The sequence below is a fragment of the Poecile atricapillus genome, chromosome 8 (assembly GCF_030490865.1).
Source record: "Poecile atricapillus isolate bPoeAtr1 chromosome 8, bPoeAtr1.hap1, whole genome shotgun sequence".
NCBI lineage: Eukaryota > Metazoa > Chordata > Aves > Passeriformes > Paridae > Poecile > Poecile atricapillus.
This window is the reverse complement of record NC_081256.1, coordinates 20,730,303-20,753,867: the sequence shown is the minus strand read 5'-3', so window position 1 is coordinate 20,753,867 and position 23,565 is coordinate 20,730,303. Positions and strand designations below refer to the sequence as shown.

Here is a 23,565-nt window from a genome sequence, read left to right as displayed (position 1 = left end):
GCAGGGCAGCCTCAGGACGTGTCGTGCAGCAGCACAGCCCTGCCTGGCAGCCCTGTGCCCTGGTGTGATTAGCAGGAGGCCAGAGCTGGGCTAACACAGCCCTGCAGGCTCTGTGCAATTAGGCTGGGGGTAAAAGGAGCTGCTGACACTCTGCAGGAGCCTGTGCCTGCGAGTCCTGCGAGCACTGGGCTGTGAGCAGCACTGCAGCAGAGCAGCAGCCCTGCCTGCAGCAATCCTCACTGCCTGGGGATGCCACAGCCCTCCCAGGGACGTGGCTGGGTTCAGTGCTGCTCCCTGAGCAAAGCAGCAAGAGCTGGGGGTCACCCACTGAGGGACTGAGGAAGGAAAAGGGGAGGACTGCCAATGCTGAGCTGATGCCTGCCTGCTCCTCCTTCTGCTGCTGCTGCTGTTTCCTGGGAGTTGAGGATCAGACCAGTTCTATTTTCAGGATTTAGATAAAAGTTTCAGTCACAGGTCATGCCTCCCTCAGTTACAAGGGATTCTGACCATTTTTCCTGCAGGGTGGGAACAAGAGAGCAGCTGCTCTGCTGTGCCTGCCAAGCTCTGTCCTGCCTGGCTGGAGTGCCCAGCTCAGGGAAAGCTGCTTCCTTCATCCAGAAGCCAGAAAGATGCTGACACCCACAAAGGTGCACACCAGGGATATTCACACATGGTGTCCCAGAGCTGGCCTTCAGTACATATTGTCTGTGTTCCTGACTGGTGCAAAGTCTCTTTTCTGTGTCTTCCTCAGACACTGCCTTGCAAAGCACAGGATTTCACAGAATCACTGCAAAACTGGAGATCTCCTGACAGGAGCAGAAAAGCAGAGAGCTGGGAGAAGGTTCTGCATCACTGAGCCCAATTGCCTGCAGTCACAGGCCATCATTTCATAAGATCCCCTTCATCCAGCAGTGAGGCTGTTATGATAAAACTGATTTTACCTAGTTTACATAGTTTAATTTCTTTACCTCCACCTCTTTGTCAAGAGAACTGATTTAATGCCTCATTCTTCTGATGGCTGGAAATCTTCCCAAAATTTACAGCCTTCTACCTATTTGTTCTTATGTCAGTGCTGTTCTTGAGTTGAAATAGCTCTTCTCACCCTCCAGCCTTAGCCCTCCTCCCAGCTGCATTTGTAGACAGCAATGACATCTCTCAAAGCCATGGAAAGGCTGCATTTACTGCACTTCTCTGCAGCTGTTTCCTGTTTCAATAGACCTTTTCTGAGTTTCTGTGCCAGGACTGACTGCCTGGTGCTCCAGGTAAGATCTCCTCAAGCCCTGGAGCATGGGTGTTCACACTGGATGTCTGATGCATCATCATAGATTCACAAAATCTCTTGGGGCATGCCAGAACACCTGACTTCACCTTTTCCTCTATTCTTTCAAAAGGATAAGCCCCATTTCACAGAAACAGTTCATGTCAGGATTCTCTCAGGGCCCAGCCTTGCCCTTCATATGATCACATCCCTCTTCACACTTCCATCTCTACTGCTGCAGCCTTCAAGTCTCCCATTTTTTGAATATTTTCTGAACCTCCACTATTGTGCTTATCCACCCTGATTTCATCTCAGCCACAAATTTTGAAGCATATCCTTTTGTGCCAGGAAAATTAGAATTATAAATGCAAGCAATCTCTTCCACCAACCCTAAAGGGGCACCAGGGTCACCACTACTCCCCAAACTTTCCCAAAACATACTCTCTGTAGTTCTTCAGATATTTCCTGCTCAATTCCACTATTCCCTGCTTTCTGCAATTTGACTAATCTAGTCACCATGTCAAATACACTGTAGAAGTCCAGAGAGATTAGATCTACTGCACTGCTTTTGTTAAGAAAATCAATTATCCTATCAAATAAAATCATCAAATGCATCTGACACAACATTGTTTTGGTAAAGCTTTGCTGCATTCTTTCCTTTAAAAAGAAATCATTTTACTTCCTGAAGCTTTGCATAAGTTTGAGGTCAGACAAACCAGCTTTTAGTCACATAGATCATATTTTTCCTTTAAAAAATACACTGAGTACTACACAAAGTGGTGACAGGAACAGTGACAAAGGGGTGACAGGAACAGTGCCCCATCTGGAGACAGATTCCATACAAATTGGCTGTAGCAAAGCCACAGCAGAATAGCACCTAACCTCTATTATCGGCCTTTCTACCCTTTTTGAAAAAAATCTTTGGGCTTTTTTACATTCTTTAATTCAAAAGTGGTTTGAAATCATGCTTTTTCAGTGTCAAAGTACAAACTCATAGGTTTAGGAGTCAAGCAGACCAAGTTTCAGAAAAATAATGTAAGACCTGGATTTTCACAAGACCTGTGGAAACAAAATGATGAATCTTTTCTTAAGGGAGTGAGGAAATCTCTTCCCTGAAAGGGGCCAGAGAATTTGAAGGTGCATAGAAGCAGATGACTTGAAATGAAAATAAAATTGGTTACTTGTGTTTTGTGTAGGTTTCATCCAAAGGCTTCTGGATGGTGCAGGTTAAGGGCTATTAGATGTTCACAGCCTTCTAGCTGGAGATTTAAATTTAAAGCATTTCTATATCCTTTGGTCACTTATGAAAAAGGACCTGGCTTTGGGGACCTGGTGGGCTCCTAGGTGCTAAATTTATGTTACCAAGTTATCCATATTAATATAATTTCTCTCCCTGTTTCCCCTCCTCCCTTCATCCATCCCACTGAGGAACTCCTTGTTCTCACCTCAGCCAAGGCAGCTTTTACACTTTTCTCCCTGAAACCTAATTTTCGTGATGCTACTCCCCCTCAGGATGACCAGATGTGATTGCAGTGCCAGCTTTTCAAAGCTCTGGTGTGTGAGGAAGCCCTAAAGAGATCATTAACCCACGGACCTGCAGTTTCTGGAGGGAGGAAGACAGGCAGAGGAGGGTAGCAGGAGGGGCTGAGGGGTTTCAGTGCCAGAAATGCCGTGGGGTTTGCAGGTCATATCAGATCTTTATGATCCTTTTTCATGTCCTCATGCCTGAGAAAGAGTCTATCATTCGTTGCTTGCTCTCTACTACTCCTTTGCTCAGCACAGCCCCTGGCCAGGGCTCTGCATTCCCTCCTCCTCAGTTTTAGGATCCACTGGGACTGTTCCAGTAGCTACTGAGACAGATCTCCGGGCCAGACTGTACAGGTCTGCACTAAGGTATTTTTACTCTTTATACTACACACACACACAAAATAAAGATGGTGAGCTAATGAAAATTAAGAAAAATGAGAGCATTTCACTTGAGCTGTTCTAGGACCATCTTAAACAGCCTTGCATGGGTAATTCACCTCGTACTGCTTTTAGGAAAAAGTAAAATGGTCAGTGACTGGAATTAGAAGAGAAAGTAATGAAATTCAAACATGGTTATTATCAAAGACAGGCTCTAATAGCATACCAGAGTCCAGTTGAAAGTTCAGACAAATTTGAACTTAGTGGCAAAAAATCCTCACCTAATTTTCTGTTTCACAAAACAGTTTTATGAACCTAATAAGGAAATTTTAGCAAATCTGATTGTGCAAGGAGAAACTCTTGTCATAATTAATCCAACTTAGAAATCGATGCCAGGAAAAGGGGAAATTTCCATCTCACTTATATTCTTGTCAAACCACTGAAATCACAAGAGCTTCAGGAAATTTTAAGACTTCCTTTGTAAAACTATATTGCTTGACAGTAACAGGGCTCATACTTAACATTTAGATAGCTCTCCCATCATATTCAAATATTATTGACTATTATTATTTAAGAGACAAAAGATCTCTGGAGAAAAATCCAATGTCAGGATAGAAGTTTTTCAAAGCAAAATGCATTTGTATATCTGAAGACAGAAATTAGAGCAGACAGTATTACTTATACCATAGAGGATATAGAATATATATCATACCAAGTACATAAATGTAGAGTCTTGAGCCTCTATGTCATTAGAAATAGCTATACTAAAAATTAATGGTATGAAATTTCTTCATACAGATATTTCAAGGAATATTCTAGCAACTAAAATATTGAGAGTTACTGAAATAAAGCACACAAATAACACCGGGCACACAATGTCTTTTTGTTCAGTGGCTGCACTGCTCTTGACACAATAGAGCAGTCCCTGGAAAAGAACCCTGAAAGGACTGATCTGGCCAAAGTAATTAACACACACAATTGTTTTCTCTGCAAAAAGAGAGGACAGAAAAGCACATCTGCTTTTGGACCCAGACGTGCATTCCTCATTGTGGTGTGTGGGGGAGACATCACTTGCAATCAGTAACACTGGGATCCTGTTTGGCTCCACATCAATGTTCCTTCATGCTGTCCTGCATTCAGCCAAATTCTGCCTGACCCTGGCACAGGTGGGAGCATCTCCATCCACTGCCAGGGAGTGGCTCTGTATTTACACAGGGGAGCTGAGAGATTAATCAGGTCACCATTTCTTTACCCCTTTGATAGGTATCATTTGAATTCCTTCTGTCTTGAAATCCTATCTTAACAAACACTGAAGTATCTCTGGCCTCAAATATAAAAGCAACCCCTGTTTTGGTTCTGCCCTGAGTTTTTTAACAGGCACAAGAAGGCAGCAGTGACAATGGCACCACAAATGCTGCTGGCTGCCCACACACGCACAGGCCAGTGGCTCCTGTTTGGAACTGCCTCTCACACAGATATTGCACATCCTGCAGGTTCTGTGAAGGCAGGAGCTCATCACTGCTGTAGGGTGTTGAGCCTCTCATACCCCACATTCTGGGGAAGTTCCAGTGCTCTCTTTCCTGGGAAAGGCTGTGCCAGGCTCAGGAGGGAACCCTGGGAAAACAAATCCCCATCACAGGGTGCTTCACACTTCTGGGCCTTCCCTGCCATCCCCAACACCCTGCCAGAGCTCTTTTCCTACAGCTACACCACACAGTGTCCCCCACACCCCTGCAAGGACAGGGGAAACCAGGTCTCCACCCCAGGGAAAATCTCTCACACTTGGCAGGTGCCTGCCACAGAGAGAGACCTCCCTGCTCACATGGGCTTCCTGACCCTTCATCTCCCACTACACCTCATCAGAACAGGGGGGCTATACAGAGCCAGAGGGACTTGGAGATTCTTTGCTTGTTAGGTGGATTCACCCAAGTTACATTTGGGGAGACATCTGAGGATCTGCTATTCACCTCTACTCTGCAAATAGCAGCCAGGCAGGCTGAACAAGGAGTTGCCTTTGTTTTCCTGAGCAGTTACATTGGAGCTGGCTGCTGGGGGCTGAGTCCTGCTCAAGCCCACCAGCCTGGCAGGGGTTAAAGATCCAGCTGGGATCTGGGACTACCAGGAGAGCAAGCAAGAGCCAGTGAGCATGAAGGCAAGAAAGGGGGAGAGTTGTTTTAGTCGTCTGTGCAAAAATAATAGCAACTCTGAGGGGGAAAAATCCAGGTAAATAGACATGGTGTGTGAGATAAACGAGACCCTGGGGATGTTTGTTCCTGCACTACCAGATCCATCATGCTTCCCCCAAAAGGGATTGCATTTCCAGGGACTGGGGTTTTAAACTCATTTACTGCACCAAGAGGTATTTGAAATCTGAGCAGGGAAATCAAGTAAAGAAAAGCATCCTTCCTGCAGTGGCTGTGGGTGGGAGGAGAGGGGATTAGAGGAGTGAGCCAAGGGTTAGACACAGGGTGTGACTGTGTGTCTGTGAGTGCCTTTATCCTTAAACACCGGCAGCTGAGGCCCAAATGCATCACCAGAGCCTCATCCTGCAACATGCTGGTCACAATGCAGCTGGGACATTAGTTGCAGAAGTACAGACTTCCTGGGACTGGTTTTCCAAGTCTGTTTTATTCCTGCCATTAAAACATCGCTGGTTTCTGTGGTGTGAAGCTCCAGCTGGGAGCTGCTGCAACAGGGGTTTGTGTATTGTTGGAGAAATTCTCATGCAGTGAGGATATGGCCCCTCATCCCAGTAGGGATGAACTCCACAGCTTGTAATACCTCTTCTGTGCCTCTCTCAGAGGCCAAATTTGGAGTCAAGGTTACTTCTAAGACTCCAAAAATAGAGCAAGTACAGACATGAAAACTTAAATAATCTTCTTAAAACTTTTCAGAGCAGAGAAAAGGTCAGATTAAATCTTCTTATAACTTTTCAGAGCAGTGAAAAGGTCAGATTACAGGTGTATCTGTGGACAACTTGTTCCTTTGTTGTTGTCTTAAAAACTCACAAAAGTGGAGAAATAATGAAACATTACTTCAGTACCCATAATGAATATAAAATCATTTCAAACAGACGTAAATAAATACCATTAGGTAATTAAAACCAGAGATAACTGACTGGCTAAATTCCTCTGGAGTCCACTTCAGCTTTTGATGATACATTGATATTTTTGCATATGCAGAATTGAAAAATTCATCAGAGAGGGTGGAAAAAAGAGATCAGTTTTATCAATGAAAAAATGTGTGTTTATGCCAGAGGAGTATCCCTGTAGCTTGTCTTAAAAGCAAAGATTTATCATTCTGCCTATTTCCTCTAGGAAAGCCTCTGCTTGGTTTCCAAATACCATTTTTCCCCAACTAATTTATTCATAAACACATCCTGTGTCCTCAGCTGCTGTGGGGATGGGGAGGAGGTGGCAGGTTTGTACAGGCACTGTAAGCTTTTCTTTATGGGGAAGAAATAACTTTGTGCAAAACCTATATAAATGTGGAGATGTATTTTCAGGACCAGATGTTGTCCTCAGTGGTATAAATCCTGAACTCTGCTTCAGTAAGTATAATCAAATCCCTCTGGTCACTCCGCAGGAAAACTGAGAAGAGATTTTGAGCTTTGGTGAATATTTGGTGTTCACAACCATAAATCCTGTGCTGGTGGATTTATGTGCCACTCTAAGCACCTGCTGCAGAATATAGATCAGGAAAATTAAAAAGTGGCATCTTGTGTGAGGTTTCTGCTGTCCCTACCAGCAGGCATTTTCTCCAAACAGGCTGGGCTTTGCATCCAGCCCAGGCAATGTCCCTCCTGCTCTCTGGCTGCTGTGAAGCTGCCACCAAACCCCTCCTTCACCCTACAAACAGCTCTGCACTCCCACAGCATCTCCTGTGAGAGTCTGTGGTGGTCTCAGACAGAAGAGCCAAAGGGCATAGACACTGTGCCTTCATGAGTGGATGTGTGTGATCACACAGCACCAAACACCCTGTACAGTGTGGAGGCTTCTCCGGCAATTTTAGGCTCTTGCTCTTCTGAATTTAAAGTTCATCATCAAGACAGCAGCAATATAAGCTTAGCAAGACTGAATTTCAGTCATCCTGTTTCAATTCTCAGGCAAAACTCACAAAGGAATTCATAAAGGCAGAGGAAAATTCTTAGTTTATGAGTGGGGAAACTGAGGCACGTGGCTACAAAAGAGCCTCTCCACAGTCCTGCTCCTGGCCTGGCCATTTACCTGTCTGCTTCTGTTATTGCTTCACTGAAAACTCCCTCATTGGGGTATGGCAGAATCCCCTTCCCTCCCCCTTTGCTCACTCTCTCCACAACAGGATCTTTCCACCTTGATCTTTCACTCCTGGGGTGCAGAGCTCAGTATACAGCACCAAATCATCAAAGAAACCCAAAGAGGCATCTCACTGATGCAAAGGACCTTTCAAAAGAGAGAGAACAGAAATAGAAGCATGAGCTTCATCAGACAAGTGACTATTCCACCAAAGCAAGGCAGCAGCAGCTGAGTAAAGAATAAAAGGAAGAACAGATTAAAGGAGATACTGGAATCCTGAAGAAAGCAGAGTTCTGCACAGTAAATGATTTGCAGGGGGTTGGCAAAAAAAAAAAAAAGAATTATCTAGCAATATTTTGCTAAAGTTGCTGGAGAATATTAACATAGGAATAGGGAAGTGTGGACAGAAAAAGCAATCAGGAGTTGGAGAAACAGCCAGGCACTGTGTGTAAAACCAGCGAGCACCTAAGTGGGCAATTTGGTGTTTCTGTGAAAGGTGAATAGCACAATGCTTTATCTGTCACGAAGCAGGGAAATCACAGCAGTGTCAACTGGAGCAGTGCTTCAGGAAATTATTGAACAAGCAAGAAACAACCTCTGATCATGGCATTCCAGGAGAGGAGTAAATCCACAGAATTGCACACAGGGCTTAGCCCAACGTGGCCTGCAAATGTCTGAGCAGTAATCCACTGCTTAACAAATGGGAAAGCAGCAGGCAGCAATTGCTGCTCAGCAGAACTGCTCAGAGCAGGGAACCATCTCTGCCCAGGAGTCTCACACAATATCAGGCTGAGAAAGCACTGCTACTGAGAACCAGGCTGAGGAGAGTAAAATTGCTGAAGTGTGAAATCCTGCTGGAATTACTCAACAATCACACTGGAGACTGGCCCCAGCAGTTGGGTGTGCATCCTCAGATACATATTTTACCAGCCTTTAAGCAGGAAACATTCCCTGGGCCCAGCAAGCAGCATTGTACAAGCAGCCTGTTTTGTTGGATTCTGGTTTGTTGCTCTTCAAACTTGCAGTCAATCTTCAGTGATTAGCTGAAGAGGATTGGGCATGCTGGAAATCATTTAATTTCATCGTCTCTACCAAAAGAATTCAATAGTTTACACTACCCATTGCTGTGAAAGATGATCAGTGAGTATGGATTTCCCCTTCAGGCAATCACAAAGGATGTCTGACCTGTATCTCTGTGGAAAGCATAATAAAATCAGTGGTGTGGCCCCTGTTTGCACCAGAAGAAGCAGTCTAAAGAGGAGAAAAGGCTTATTCTGGTGTCTTTGCTGGTAACTGTCTTAAATATGTTCCAACTCTGCTGCTCCTCAATACCTCAGGACTAGACACTGTTGCAGTACGTGAAAGCTTTGATGTTTCTGAAAATTAGCTGTGCTTTAGGATATATTTGCTCTAAGTAGCATCCTAACTGGCAAGTATTAAATAATTCACACATCTAGAAGTGGAGGAAAACTGTAAGCTCTCAAAGATGGAAAGTTAGGGAAGGAAGGGTTAACCAACCTTTATATTTGCCAGCAGCTATATGTGCTCTGTTCCCCATCTGCCCCTGTGAAGTATGAAATGCAGCAGATGTTTGATCCTGATCTATCAGCCTCCATAAAAATGAAGTTTGAATTAGTGAAGAAGAAGGCAGAGTAATGTTTGCCAGAGAAGAGCAAGAAGATTTCTGACACCTGGGCAACTTAAGGGTGGCAGATGGCAAAAGCTGAAGGCAAAAGAGGGAGCGATGTGCACCAGCAGCTGGTGCACAAATGGGGAGTAGAGAGGCCTCCACTGAAACTGCACAGGAAGAATTTAATACCAGCAGTTCTGTAAGACTGATAGTGTGAATATACAAAGAGGAGCCTGTGTTTTAATTCAAACAGCTATCGTCGAAAGTACCCGATGGATTGTCAGGCAAGGAGATTTTCACAGCAAGAAGCCATCTATTTGCATCAAACACTGTCAGTCTGCAAAACAGCAGCTTCTGGGTCATTTAACAACACTCCAGATGTAGTTATTTTCTCTTAGGCAAGTGGCTCAAAAAGAGCTGTGCAAGAAAAAGGCAGAGCTGGCATGTAAAGGGGAACAATCAAGCAGCATGTGGAAGCGATTAGCCAGTCACTGTGATGTAACTCAGCTAAATGAACACTTGGGTGTCCTGTGGTTCTCAACACAAGACTGCAAGGCTGGGGTCAAACACAGGGTTGCGTTCACACAGGTGCTGCCTGTTCTGCCACAGGAAAAAGAAGGCAAACCAGGCAGAGCTGTAAATCTGGGGACTGACATCAACAGGATTTCTTGATATTTTTTTCATTTAGATGTCAGAGGTGAGATTAATTCTTGTTACCAAGATAATTGTTAGGAATTTCTCTTCTCCCACACTGGACTCATCCTTTTTAGAGAATAGCTGCCCTCTGCAAAACCCAGGTCTGAGTTCAGGCTCCACAACATCTAGATGTGCATGAGAGAATTTGGCCCTTTCTGGAAGATCCTTTTTCCTGCTAGACTGATTTTCACTGACACTGTGATTAAATACCCTGAACAAAACCTGTTACCTGTCGTGCACATCACACCTGAAGCCCTGCCAGGCTAATGCTGCCCTGACCACTGACACTCTACAGAGACACCCAGCATGGAAAAGTCATCAACAGATCCTTCCTGCAATTCCTTTAATACACCATTCACACCAAGTATCTATGGATTACTGAGACTGCCTGCTGATGTTTCAAAAAGACTCAGCAAGTGGGTAGAAGGAATGCTGTCTGATAGGGATGCAACTTCAAAATATACTCATACTGTTGCTAGAGAATTTGTGACCACAGGAGGAGAAAAGGTTTTTGTATGTGCAACCTGAAGCTTTAATTATATCATGTCCTTTCTATTGCAAGCAGAAATGTGTATTTGTAACCGATAGTTACACTTTCTAGTTACGTATCTATCAAATTCCTGTTATAATGAGGATGACTCATAGTGAAATTATGCATTAGTTGCTCTGTTCATTATGTTATTTGGCTTACTGTCAGCATGCAAACTGCAAATCCTGAATTCTTCCTGTCCTTCATCCTCCTTGGCCATTTCCTAAGTACTGGTCAAAAACTGACAAAGGCATTTTAAACTGTTGAATCCTTTGCAAGCAAAAGGTTTTCTCAAATAGGGTCCATTGCTCTACAGCTGAGCAGAAATTTCGTCTCCTACAGAACAGGATTTTCCTGGTGGACAGCAGAGTGAAAGCACATGTGAGCCCTCTGCTTCCCTGGACAATCCTACCTTGCAACATTCATACAGTCCAGGAAGACAGAAAATTGGCATACCTGATCAGATCTCCACTCCACTGCTGCCTGTATCTTCTTTCCAGGAAGGAGCAGATTGATGTGCCAGAGAAATGCAACAGCAGTAGAGCCATAGTAAGGACAGGGAATACACCAGTCCCATCACTGATGGCAGCCACTGTTGCTGCTCAGTGATCAGAAAAAGCCTGAGGAAAGGGGGAGTATTATGGAATCTCTCCCTAAGACTGAACCATGTTAACTAATCAGCCCCAGAAGATCTTTCTGATCATTCCCTGCCTACGCTGCACTCCTTGAGCAGTTTATTCCATCCTTAAATTGCCACCCGAGCTAAGAACCTCTCCTCTCCATTCAGTCACAACCCTCACAGGCAGCTGCCACCTGCTGACCCCTAAATCTGAGTGACTTTAACTTACTGTGAAGAACTGAGGCCTTTGGGATCACCCTGGCAGAGAGGTCCATGTAAGAGAGGAAGCTGGGGGAGCTTTTTATGAGTCTTCTTATATTCAATATACACAGCAGGGGAACTGTGGACATGGGTAGAAACAACAACCTGCTTTAACCTGGCATTGAACATTCTTGTGTTCTCTTCAGCACTGAAACCTCTCAGAAGATCATCAGTAAAGTCAGGACTCCTAGACCTGGGTACCTCCAACCAGGATCTTATGTCTCTTGAGCTGCTGTGTCATCCCACTTACAAATCAATGGCACAGTGAGACCCTTACTGAAACAGAAATATATTTCTTGGGATAAGGAGAACTTTTCTTTTTTTTTTGCCTTGAAGTGAATGAGGGGCACATGAAATATACAAAATAGGTGACACAAAATAAATTATTTAATGTATTCAGAAAGAAGGTATTGTTCAGTCAGCCCTGCTATCAGTCAGCATGTGGTTGCCCACCTTGAGGTTCCTGCCTACAAAATTCAGAGTCCCCTTTGTTGCCACCAGTTCTGGGAGAAACTGGTAATAATACCCCACAGTAAACTGAGAAACAAAACTGGAGCCTTGAGCCCTCCCCTCCAACCCACTGACTGTGCAAGGAGCAGTAGGAAAAGAGGAAAGGGAGGATGTCCAAGAGCAACAGCAAGTGTGGGCATGGGAAAGCACAGAGAGCAAAGCTGTGTTAGGAGCAGCATTTATTCAGAAGCAAACATCATGTTTGTGGTCCCTGCAGATGTCCCCATCTATGGCTGCCTTGCACCAGCAACAAGCTTGCTGTCACTCATCGTTCCAGTGAAGGCCAATGCAGAAGGAGGAGAGACCAGGGGCCCATGCTATGCACAAACACTGAGTTGCTGTTTGGTAAAGCAAATCTGCCATTAGTGCTGCCCTAACCCTTTCCTCCCCGGGGTGTGAGGCAGCCATAGCCAGGATTTCACTGTGATCTGCTTTCCTCCTTAATCTCTCCCAACACCATTCATTTCTGAGATGTCTCCTGAATGGTATTTTCATTTAGAGCAAAGGGCTGTGAACCAGGTGGTATTAGAAAAACAGGCAGGTGTGGAACAAGCAGCAAAAGAACTAACTCCCCTCTTGCTCTGTCCCAGCCTGCCTTGGCTCCAGGGTGCCTCTTCAGTTCTTCAGCCCATGTGTGCCATTGCTGCTGACAGAGACACTTCTGCTCTGGTGGCTCATACTTTTGTCCACTAGGGACCACACTGACATCAACAGCTCACAGATGTTAAAAAACCTTCCTGCATCTTGACCTGGGCCGGTCATTAACTGACCACCAAGAAGAAAGAGGCTCCAAGATCTCTGCAGAGCACAAATTTCTCTGAGCAGGGACTTGGTGTCTAGCACAGCCTTAGTGAAAACAGCAGTGTCCTGTAGCATCTCTCACCCCCTCTCCTCCCCACATCACAGGCACCTCGAATGCTGTGCATTGGTCTCATTTCTTCTGCCCACCATCATCCCAGGTGCTGCTTACTTAGAAATCGCGAGTCTCCTCCAGCTGCAAAGGGAACTTTGCCTTTTGAGAAGCGCTGCGTACATCTGTGACTCTGAGCATACAAAGCACAGCGCGGTCCCTACATCCCCCTCGTTCTCTTTATGCCACAGCTGCCTCACAGAGTTTTAAGAACTTTCAGCTTCCAATCGCTACTTCCACCAAGTCCTGCGCCAGCCTCAGCTTGCGGCGGGGGCGGATGCTGCCGGTTCCTCTCGCTGTTCGCATCAGCCAGCAGAGCCGCGGCACCTTCCATTCCCGGGAGGGATTTTCTCTTTAGTTTCAAAACAATGTGTGAAAGCCTGCTCTGCAGAAACAGTAGCCTCAGTAAGTTTAAGGATGACTGAAGCTATTTCCTCTCCCAGGGAGGTTTAAGAACTACGGAGGGATGAATGGAGTTAGACCTATCGCTGCATTCCTAGCAGCCATCCTATTACAGCCCTGAATAAAAGCAGGAACGGCATGTCTAGCCTAGGTTAATAAACCCTACGGAGTGCATGCCTAAAAGCACTACGAAACAGCCTTAAGTCAGCTGGAGAAAACTAATTTCAAGCATGGCTGTCTAGTGTGCCTGTCATTCCTATTATCCTTCCAAACTATTTCAGACATTTTGAGCAGCGAGTACTAAGCGATGAGTTAGCAGGGGTTGTGACATTAATGGTCCAAAAAGGTTTAAGCACCGGGAGGGAACGATGACAGCACTTAACCGGTGGCAGTTCGGAGGATTCCGCTGGATCTCTGTTAATAATTAGGCTTCGCCTCGGAGGAAGATGTGACAGCTGTCGGAGGTAGGATTTGCATGGGAAACAAAGGGAGCTGTTGCTGTTTGGTGCCCGCTGTTCGTGCTTGGCTCCGCGGCTTTCGGAGCGCAGCCAGGTGCGGCGGCAGCGCTGGGGAGGGGTCGCTGGGATGGATGGACGGATGGAGGGATGGATGGATGGGTATGGGGAGAGCCGGGGTGGAAATACCGTGGATAGTCCTGTGTCTTACGGCAGAAATGCCTCGAGGACAAACTGGCTCAAACCTCGCTGCCTGCTGAGTGTGCATTCCACGTTGTTCTTCCCGCGGAGTGAAATACATAGAGGTCATGCAAGAAAACACTTTACTCCTTTTCTCCCGAGCCAGGCGGGCTGTTTCTGAGATGGGAGAAGGGAAAGGGGGAAGCTGCCCTAAAATAAAAGGGGAAGTGGGAAGCTATGGAGCCTGTGAGATGAGGGAGACATGCTGTTAATGTGTAAAACGCTCCTGGAGTGCCACCGATGTCATTCGAAAGGGGGAAAACATTCGCGGGGGAAGGTGGTGGGAGGAATTTTCCGGGTCTGGGACTCTTTAGGTTTTTGCAAAAGGCGTGATGTGTCCATCCATTTTGCATAATCAAAGCTTTCTCTGCACTGTTGGCATTGTTTTGCTGGACGAGAAACGTAGTTTCAGACATAAAAAGGCACGATTTCCTCCCATGTCACTGCCAGCCCCCTGACACCCTCCTCCCCCTGAGAAACCAGTGTGGGGAAGGATGTACACAACGTTTAGCTGGATGCTGAAAGGGCTGTGAGCAAGGGCTGAGGGGGAAAATGAACACTAATGATAACAGAAAGGCTTCCCCTTCACCTGGCTTGTTTCTCCCCAGCCAGAAGTCCAAGGGGTGACAGGCAAAGTTAGAAGCCTCATGTACTTTTTTTATGATGTGTCTATTTAGCATCACCAGACAAGAAAATGTTCAAACATCAGAGTCAGGTCTGAGTCAGGCCACGCAGGGCAGTGGGGTCTGCACGGGGTCCTGGGCAGGGCTGGGCTGTGAGTTTGGGTTTTTGAGTGCTCATCCCTCGCCAGGATGAGCAGCAGGAACATAGTGAATGAAAATCATATTTCCATGCATATGCAGAGCACTTATCATTTGGTGTGTTTGATCTGAGTGTGATGTTCTCTGGGTTGATGAATTGCTTCAGCTTGTTTATTAAAGTTTCATTTCCAAACAACAGAGAGACTCAGAGTGAGTGGTATTTAGTAACAATAAAATGTTCTGCTTGTGGAAATGCCTCTCTCAGGACCCATTAAAAATGCACTTAAAGAAGCTGGGAGTCATATCTTGCAGCAAGAGGTATGGAGCCACTTGCTGTGCTAAATTTTAAAATTAAGATTATGATACCATTTTAAATCTACTTTAATGTGGATGTCACTAAGGATACTTTACAATACAAGCTCACAACTTCGAAAATTCTGTTAGACTGATTGTTTTCATTAAATTTTCATCAGAAAAGAATTCCTGTATAGCAGGGACTTACTGACAAATTTGAACTTACTCATCCTAACTGTTCTCTTTAAGGATAACTTTAGTGTGTTATACTGCATTGTAAATAGGTTGTGATATAATCCATTTAAAAACAAAACATCAATGACAATTTAACAACAAAAGTGCTAAATGCATTCAGTTTAAGTGAATACTGGTTGTGCCAAAAAGAAGCAATATTGGACCAGGAATGGTAAGAATAATTTTTAAGAAACATAAATATTCCCCATTTGATCCAAGCAAGAACTTTTCAGTTAACTGCATTACTTTGCATTGCAAATTTGGGGTGAAATCATTTTAACTCATGTTATGTACTCTACTGAGTACATAAAGAAAACAGTGAAAACTTTCTTCCAAAGAAATTGTTGAAGCAGTTTGCAATATGGATCAAAGAGTTATTATGCAGAGATATGAAATCTGTGCCAGAAATGAGCAATGCATGTGGAAGTCAAGTACATGGTTTTTCTTCTCCATCTCACTCTTCTCTAGAAGCTTAGACAATTTTACTTTTTTTACTTCAGTGCCTCTCGAGAGAAGAGTCTGAAGGGGTAAAACCATGAGGAGGAGGGAGACTGCATTCAACCTGTGCCCAGACTTTGGGAGACTTGGGCAAATCCCTCAGCATCTCTGGGAAATGGGCAGTGCAAAGAGGCCAATGTGGTAATGATGCAATGGAAATACAGACCGTGCTCAGGGAATGGGGCTGAACACAGGGCTCCAGACAGGGAAAAATGCAAAACCAAATTGTGCAGCAGAAGGAGGTTAATGTTTCAGGAATATACAACTGTAAAATATGACACAATACAAATCCCGTGATTCAAAACTAAATCTGCTCTCAAAACTATCCCAGATAAATTTGCCACTTAGAAAAACTTCTTCCAGGACCAAATACCCATTCATCTGAGAGCATGTCAGAAGTGACTCCAAATCTCCCATCATTCCATAAATGTGCAGCAGATAGCAAATTAAACTACATCAGATTGATTCACTGTGCTGAGGAACAATTTCCCTGTTTTCTTCAGAACTCAAGGAGTATTTTTTTGCCATGAATCTCACTTGCCATTTCTGTTATGAATTGTTTGTGGAGGTCATGCAATTTTCTAATTTATTTATTTGATGTTATTTAGGGCTTTCTTCAGCAAACAGCTCTTGGCTTACAGATCTTTTGGGAATGGCAAATGTTTGCAAATTCTTACTGTGTTGCTTGGTTCAATCCTGTGGTGTTCCTTGATTAGCTGATTTGTGCAGCTAACCAGCAGAAAACAAATTGCAAATTTCACCACCAAGTGTACTGTTCCATACTGGGTTTCCATCACACTCTGAGCAATCAGGTTTAAAATTCACATCTTGCCAGCAGTCATACGAGCAGCACACAAGCACTGAAGTGCTCCCACCAGACAGATGTGAGAGCCAGGTTAAACAGCTTTCAATTCCATATGAATATTCATGAAAAGTGCTCAAATTCCTGCAGCTCTGTTAAAATGAGCAGCCAGCACCATCCATCGTGCAGTGCACGGGCCGTTCTCTCACAGCACTCGCCATGTCCCCATGTGTAGGTCCACAGTAACAGTGGAAACCCTTTGTGCAGCCAGTTTAGAAGGAAAAAACACCATAATGGAAATGTCTAAATTTTCTACATTATAACCTCGCCTGTTGTGCCTGTCTTGCACATTCTGTGACACAAAGACAGCCAACAGGGAGGACAACAAGAGAGCATCAACACTGAGGCAGTGAGTGCAGGAGAAAACACTGAAAGTGGAAAATAAGGGTGACAGGCAGAAGGAGGGAGCAGTGGCACATAGAGCTGGTACAAAGGAGGCAGGAATGGGAACAACAGGAACACCTAATATACAGTTTTTGACAGTGAATCTAGTGAATAGGGTCATTAGCCTCGAGGTCTTACCAGACTCAGCCCATGGCAAGCCCTGGAGATGTTGCTCCCAAACCCTCCCTCTGCTCACCAAAAGTGGCACCAAGCAATGGGGTGGCACAGTTTACTTATTGTCATGCAGGGGTATGGATATCATGCCATGGAGGTATGGAAGAGCTGTGAAAATTCAGATGAGAAAAAACTAGCACCTGATATATGGTTTAAATGCAGTCAAAACCAGTAGGGTGAAGAATTTCTGTCAAATGTATTTCCTCACAGACACAAAAAAAATTCAGCTGTCAAAACACCAAGCTCTTTTACTCAAAAACAAATCAAGGGGAGAAGGTTATAAAACATGAATATATTTGCCTTTTGAGATATTTTTGCACTGTACTTATGTCATATAGGAGGAAACCTCATGTCTCCCACTGAGTGAGCTCTATTGTCCACGTACTTTATATAGAAAGTCTGGTGTAAGCTAAATCAACAGGGATGCTAAGACTTCATAGAGGCAACCAGCAGTTACACCCCCGTCAGATGGCCCTTTTTTACCTTTTCAATGATTTTAAAGTCCAATGATCCTAGATACCCTTTTTTAATTCTAAAAATAGAAGTGGGCGTAAATTGCAAGCGCTGTGAGTCACACAGTGAGAGTCACTACGGGCAGCACACGTGTATTCATATTCTGTCAGGGCACACGTAGCACCAGACTGATACTGCCTGGGGAGAGTAAGAGAATGAGAAGAATTAGAGGAGCTGAAGTGAGAGCAAATACAGAAAAATCTTTGCTAGGACAAAAATTGACTCAACGTAGTCTGGAATGAAATCCCAACTTGAAATTCCCCCTAGATACTATTAAAACTCCTATTAAATCTTCAGATACCTTTTCTTTCTTAATACAAAGCTGTCCTGCTACCCATAAATAACTTTCATCTCTGCTTGTCCCAAATGGGATGCCCCAGCCATTCACAGATACCCAGCAATTTTGCCTGAATTCAGTGTTCCTCCCACTCTGTGCCACTGCATTGTCCTGAATCAACCACTGCCAGAGGGGTTTTGAAGACCAGAGGAGCCAAAAGAGCATTTGTCCCACTTCCCCACTTCCCTCCCAGAGGATCAGAGCTCAGAGTGAAGTTTCTGCTAAGCCCAAAGTGATTCATGACTCCAAGGTTGCCATCCTGGTGGGACCCCTCCATATGACACTTTTTTGTGTCTGTTTAGGTGTGATACCAAAGGAACAAGATAATTGCCTGCCTTAAATAAGTGCTGCAGGAAACATCCAATATACACTTGGCTATGTTTTACTCGTGGGCAAGCTATTTTCCACCTCAGCAGAGTGGTACTCCTCACTGACAGCCATTAGTTATTTGCGAATTTAGTTAGGCCTTAAAAATGCCAGGCGTCTGAGTGCATAAATAATGTTTCAGAGTAGTAACCTGAAATAAGTCAAACTAGGAATGGTGAGAAGATCTGGAGTACAGTCCCTTTGGGACCTACTACCTCTTCTAATTAATATCTGGTACTTAAAGCATCACAGCCCATGGTTAAATCAAAGTCAGAGGGAATAAAGGAATATTAAATCCTCCTGGAGACCTGTGTCCAGGTGCTCCTCAGTGCAGCTGCCAAATACACTGACTCCCTGACCTCAGTCAGGACTGTATGGGATTATTTTGGGGGATGGCTCATCAGCCAGGCTGCTCCAGGGCCGGCATTACCCCTTGTTCTCTCATCCTCTTCCCATTCCCACCTAGCCACTTGCTCCTGCACCTTCCAGGCTCTCCTGGCCCTCCAAGCTCATGGAACCTCCTGAAAATCATGCTTTGGTTTTGACTCATGGGAGAGTTTTGACTGGGAGTCAATGAGCTCCAGAGCTGGTGCAGGAGAAGCAGGAGAAGAGCAGAGTCAGGTGCAAGCACAGGGAGCAAGGAGCAGCCACAGCCCTGGCGCAGCTCAGCACCCCTAGACTGCTCTGCCTTCATGACCTGGTGAGACTGCTGCAGAAACAGGGTTCACACAGCCACAGGCTGACCACAGCAAGGTGTTGCAGAGCCCAGGAGCGGCTGGCTGAAGGGCAAAGAAGGACAACAGTGTGTCTGCCCTCACTGGTCTTTGATCATCAGGGCCCATCTGGTTATTGATGAGCCGTTCTTAAGCTTCTGTGAAGAATTCCAGAGCTGCTCTCGTGGTGATAGAATTGATTCAGGTGTGAAAACCAGTCCTTGTGGAGCTGGTGTATGGAGGGCTGTTGTGGTTTGGCAAAGTTTACTGCTCTAGAAATAAGAGTTTTGGAAAGAAAGTGTGAGTGGAAAGCATCACATTTATTAGGACATCTTTTTATTCCTTCAACAAAGAATATATAGTTCAAGGCTTAGGGAGTAATAACCCATGGAGGGAACAAAGGAAGTTCATTTGTAACCATAGCCTTTTATTAACTGGAAAATATGCAGATAAAAAGTCCCCTGACTTTTGAAAACCACTCTCAGTGATGCCTCAGGATATGTAAAAAATTTCTGAAAAATTCCCCCTGTTTGTTTGCTTCCATATAGCAAGTTGATCTGGGTAAGAGCAGCACTCTGCTCTTTAAAGGCTTTGTTGCTCTCCTAATTATTAATTGCATGAAACACATATTCCCCCATCTTGCTAAAAGCATCACAGGACAAACTCTCTGGTTATGAAATATCCCAAGAAGTCCAAAGCAAAATCTCTTTTGGTCAAGTTTAATTAAGATGATCCAGTACTTTGTGTGCAGCTGATTTGGAAGGATTTTGTCACAGGTAAACAAGCTTTGGGAAAAAAAATGCTTTTATCTCTCCTTGCTTTCTGTTTTAGTCATATTTCAAGTGGATTAGTATAATCTTTCCTCGGCCAAACTCCACAGCTAGTCTATTCCATCATTGTTCTAATTTTATGAAAGGAAATGACTGAAAGCAATTAATTAAAAAACTCTTCAGAGATGCATATATGGATGCACTTATTCACTAAAAACTCAAAAAAACCCCCTCTGCATTTTAAAACAATTTATCTGGTGCATTAAGCATGAACAGGATGTCTTTGTTAGGTGCACCTACCTTTTGATATTTCCCCACATAAATATGCTCATTGTGTAGAGATATCTGCAGTAACAGCTCAGAGAGCAGCCCCTGTAAGAGCAGGTTTGAGTTTCAGGTGGGTTTTAATTTTCTTTTTTCTTGTGTGATAAAGTTGATTGATTTCAACTGAGAAGTCTTTCCCTACTGGGACCTGAGCTGTCAAAAGGCATCACTGAACCTGCAAAACTCTGTCATAACACCAGAAGCCCCAACTCTGCTCCAGAAGCATCAGAGTTCAGGGAAAATTCCCAGTAATTGACAAGTGAGGTTTTCTTAGCAAAGATATTCTGCCAGCCTGAGCCATTATTTTGTGCACACACAGGCAATCACCTGGGGGACAGTGCTAACACAAAGAGTAAACTCCATTGATATGAGTGAATTCAACATCACTAAGACGACACAAGTGGCTTCACACTAAAACCTTGGACTAGGCTATTCATAAACCCTTCAGATCCATCAAAAAGGCAAATTCCCACCTTGTAAAGCGTATTTGATTTCTTTGGAATCAAATACAACCTCTGAATTTCCTTGAATTCAGGGGGAGGGATAAGTCAGAACTCTTGACCCCAAAGCTGTGCCTGCCCTTAGTAAAACATCTGAGCTGTGAATGCAGATAAGTGCTGGCATCCAGAGCAAGGTGCAGAGGTTCTCCTGGCAGGGCAGGAAGAAGTTTCCTCTGCAGAGGTGTTCCTGCTCTGTGGTGAGTGTTCATCCTCAGAGTCAATGCAGCAGCCCTGCTCATCTGCAGGAACACTTCCCAAGCAATCTAAATATTCCTAGGGGGGCTCCTAAAAGATTTAATATGGTTCTTTCAGTGTGAAAATTTGAAGAAAAGGTATTTTTCTGCCTTTCTTTGCTTTTCAGTTCATTTATACTCTCTTCAGTCCCCCTTAAAACATGTTGTTTCTCTACCCTTTCCACTCTCCGTTCTCTTGTCTCTATTTAAAACCCTCACATACCACAGCCTGCTGGTCACTAGCCAGGTATCCAGATGGTACTTCTGCACCACATTGATAGGTGCCTTAGAAATAACAGGGAGAGAGGGGGGAAAAATATCACTGAAGACTTCAGATGCTCTTTTTGATAAATGGCAATTGTAGATCTAATTAGCCAGTTCCATCCTTTTGAGAAGCTGGGGAAAAAACAACAGTTGCAATCCCACAGAGCAAACACACCAGGACACGTCTCTCACTGTCAGGTTTTAGCTTTCCCCTCAGAGCAGTGTCAGACAATGTCCATCTGTCCATCCTTCTTCTGTGAAAGACACCGGGTTCTGTCGGGGTTTGGAGGTTTGTCTCAGAGCCCATCACCCTCCTGCCTCAGCACCACTGCACTCTGCCAACTACTTTTATACAGACAACTGGTTTCCAGAATAAAGAGCAAACAGTGCTCACCTTAATTGCCTGAGCATCCCTCTGGCAGTAATCAGGCTAATTGCTTCAGTCAGGCCAGCAGGACTTGGCTCTAAATCAACCACCAAAATGATGATAGCATAAGTGCAGGAGTTCCTTTACAACTCCAAGGCCCACTCATTAAACATTATTTACACCTCAGAAACACTGTTTCTCTCTTCCATTTTATCAGGAGAAAGGCAGAAAGGTGCCAGAAGCACCTGTGGGAGTGGGGGGCTGAGCCCACCCCAAGTGCAATGACAGGGGAGACAGGTCTCCTTCCCCTTGGTTCTCCTTCCTCTTGGCTGAAATGCCATGAGAGGCGTGCCCCAGGAGCTCCCATCATGGCTGGGAATCCCAAAAGCCAGGGCTCATCCTCCCAGGAATGGCACAAAACTGCAGAGCAACCTGCCAAGAAGGGAACCGTGGCCTGAATCTGCTGTAGCTGCATGTTTGAGTTATACCTTAAAGCATGAGATAACATTTCCTTGAAAATATTTAGCTTGCCCAGTGAAATGGATAGACGCTCTCTTTACCTGCAGAAATTTCTAGGAGTTTTCTAAAATCCTATTAAGCAATTGGTGTGCATCCTGTGGCAAATATTTTAGCATAATACAGAAGTTCCAGCAGATGCATTTTAGCAGGTGGTGCTGGAGGGGACAGGGAGGTAAAATCCCCAGAGCCAGCTGGTACAATGTGCTGGACATTCCCAAACCAAGGGACCTGGGTGAGGATCTGACAGGAAAGGCTTAAAATTCCATTTTCACCAAGATGCATGTGAGGTAGAACCAGCTCTCAAGGGTGAGATCTTCGGTCTGCTTTAAAGAACTGTGCCTTTTAAAATAGCATTTTGGTCCCTTTTGACTGTTTCCATAAGCACCAGTCTGGAAGAGCCCAGGCTGGGCTGTGGTTTTTGGCCTGTCCCAGAGCAGAGTGTGACCCACAGCTGGAGCAGGAACTGCCTCAGGTCCCCAGCCCTGAGCTCTGGGGCCTTGCAGTCTATAAACCTGTGCTTTATAGAGCTCAGGGGCCCTCAGGGTTAGGGTGGAGGTGAGCAAGGTGATAGAGGGACCACATTCAGCACCTACACCCTCTCTTGATCCTGCTGAGCTGCTCAAATCTCCTGCTGCAGCCAAAGCTTTTTCCTACCAGTTCCAGGCCGCTGCCTCCCCTCTTAAAAAAATCTTTACACGTCTCTAATCATTTTTACTGTCAACCTCTGCACTCTTTTTATAACCATTTAAGACTTTATGAGATAGGATGACCAGAAATGAAAAAAGATTCTGAGGATAAAGCATGCAATTGATTTATGTTAATAGCGCTGTAATAATATTTTCACTGTTTGATTTCTTTTTCATTCTGTACACAGCTAAAATGATGATTACTTTCCTATACATCTTTCATTTATTGAACCTCCACTTACATTGGGCTCCACAAATTTGTTCTCAGGTCTGTTTCCAAAGCAGTTAAAATATAATTAATTTAAAAACTGCCAACACATAAGAAGTTGAGGTGATTCTCTCCAATCAATCTTACTAGAACTCATCAATGAATTTCACCAGCTGTCATACTTCTTGTGCATTTGTCTTTGTAAAGCTCCTCTGACTTCACCAGCTTTGACACACTTAACAACTGTTAATACTAAAAAAAACCTCCCACTCTGTAATTTCTATTGAACCACATCATCAGCCTTAGAAGCCCTGCAGATGTGCATGAATAAATATCATAGTCACCTGTGACAGCATCCTTAATGATTTTAACATTTTTCACAGTGATACCTTTCATCTCTTTTGCATAAGTCAGAGATACAAAAGTGAAGTGTGCCAAGATATCTTGGAGTTTATAAAGGAAATCAGAGAATAAATGTTGTTTCTTAATTTTGCTTTCATAATGGATTTTGTCTTGAAATATTAGGTGTCAAATCACCTTACCCTGAAAGGATTAGAATATGAAAAGCATCTCTCAGTGATGGGGGAATAAACCCTGACTATTTTTGTGATGGAGCTTGATAACTCAACAGAAGGGATTATACAGGACAGTGTCAACAATAGCCAGAGACTGAGCATAAATAGGATTTTAATCTTGTTTGTCAGCTAAAGATGAACAAAAAACCAGCCCAATTCCCATCTCAAAGTTGATACAAAATCCAACACAAGTATTTCATCAGAGGCCTGACAAAGCCACTTGCCTTTCTTCTGTTTATTGCAAGGTGGTTGTGGCCCTGGCTTACTCTGACTGGTGAGAGACAGAAATACAAT

The 23,565-nt window shown here is 44.3% G+C and overlaps 1 protein-coding gene across 3 annotated transcripts in view; it reads left to right on the top strand.

Moving 5' to 3' along the window:
* Positions 1–23,565, top strand: part of LOC131581505 (calcium-activated potassium channel subunit beta-2) — a 152,553-nt gene that overhangs the window by 46,067 nt on the left and 82,921 nt on the right. The window contains exon 1 of one of the 3 annotated variants that reach the window (XM_058843858.1): positions 13,306–13,458. The exons of the other annotated variants lie outside the window; for them this stretch is intronic. The gene's annotated coding sequence lies outside the window, so the exon portion shown is untranslated. Of the gene's footprint in view, positions 1–13,305; positions 13,459–23,565 lie in introns of those variants that run through there. 3 annotated transcript variants of the gene reach the window in all.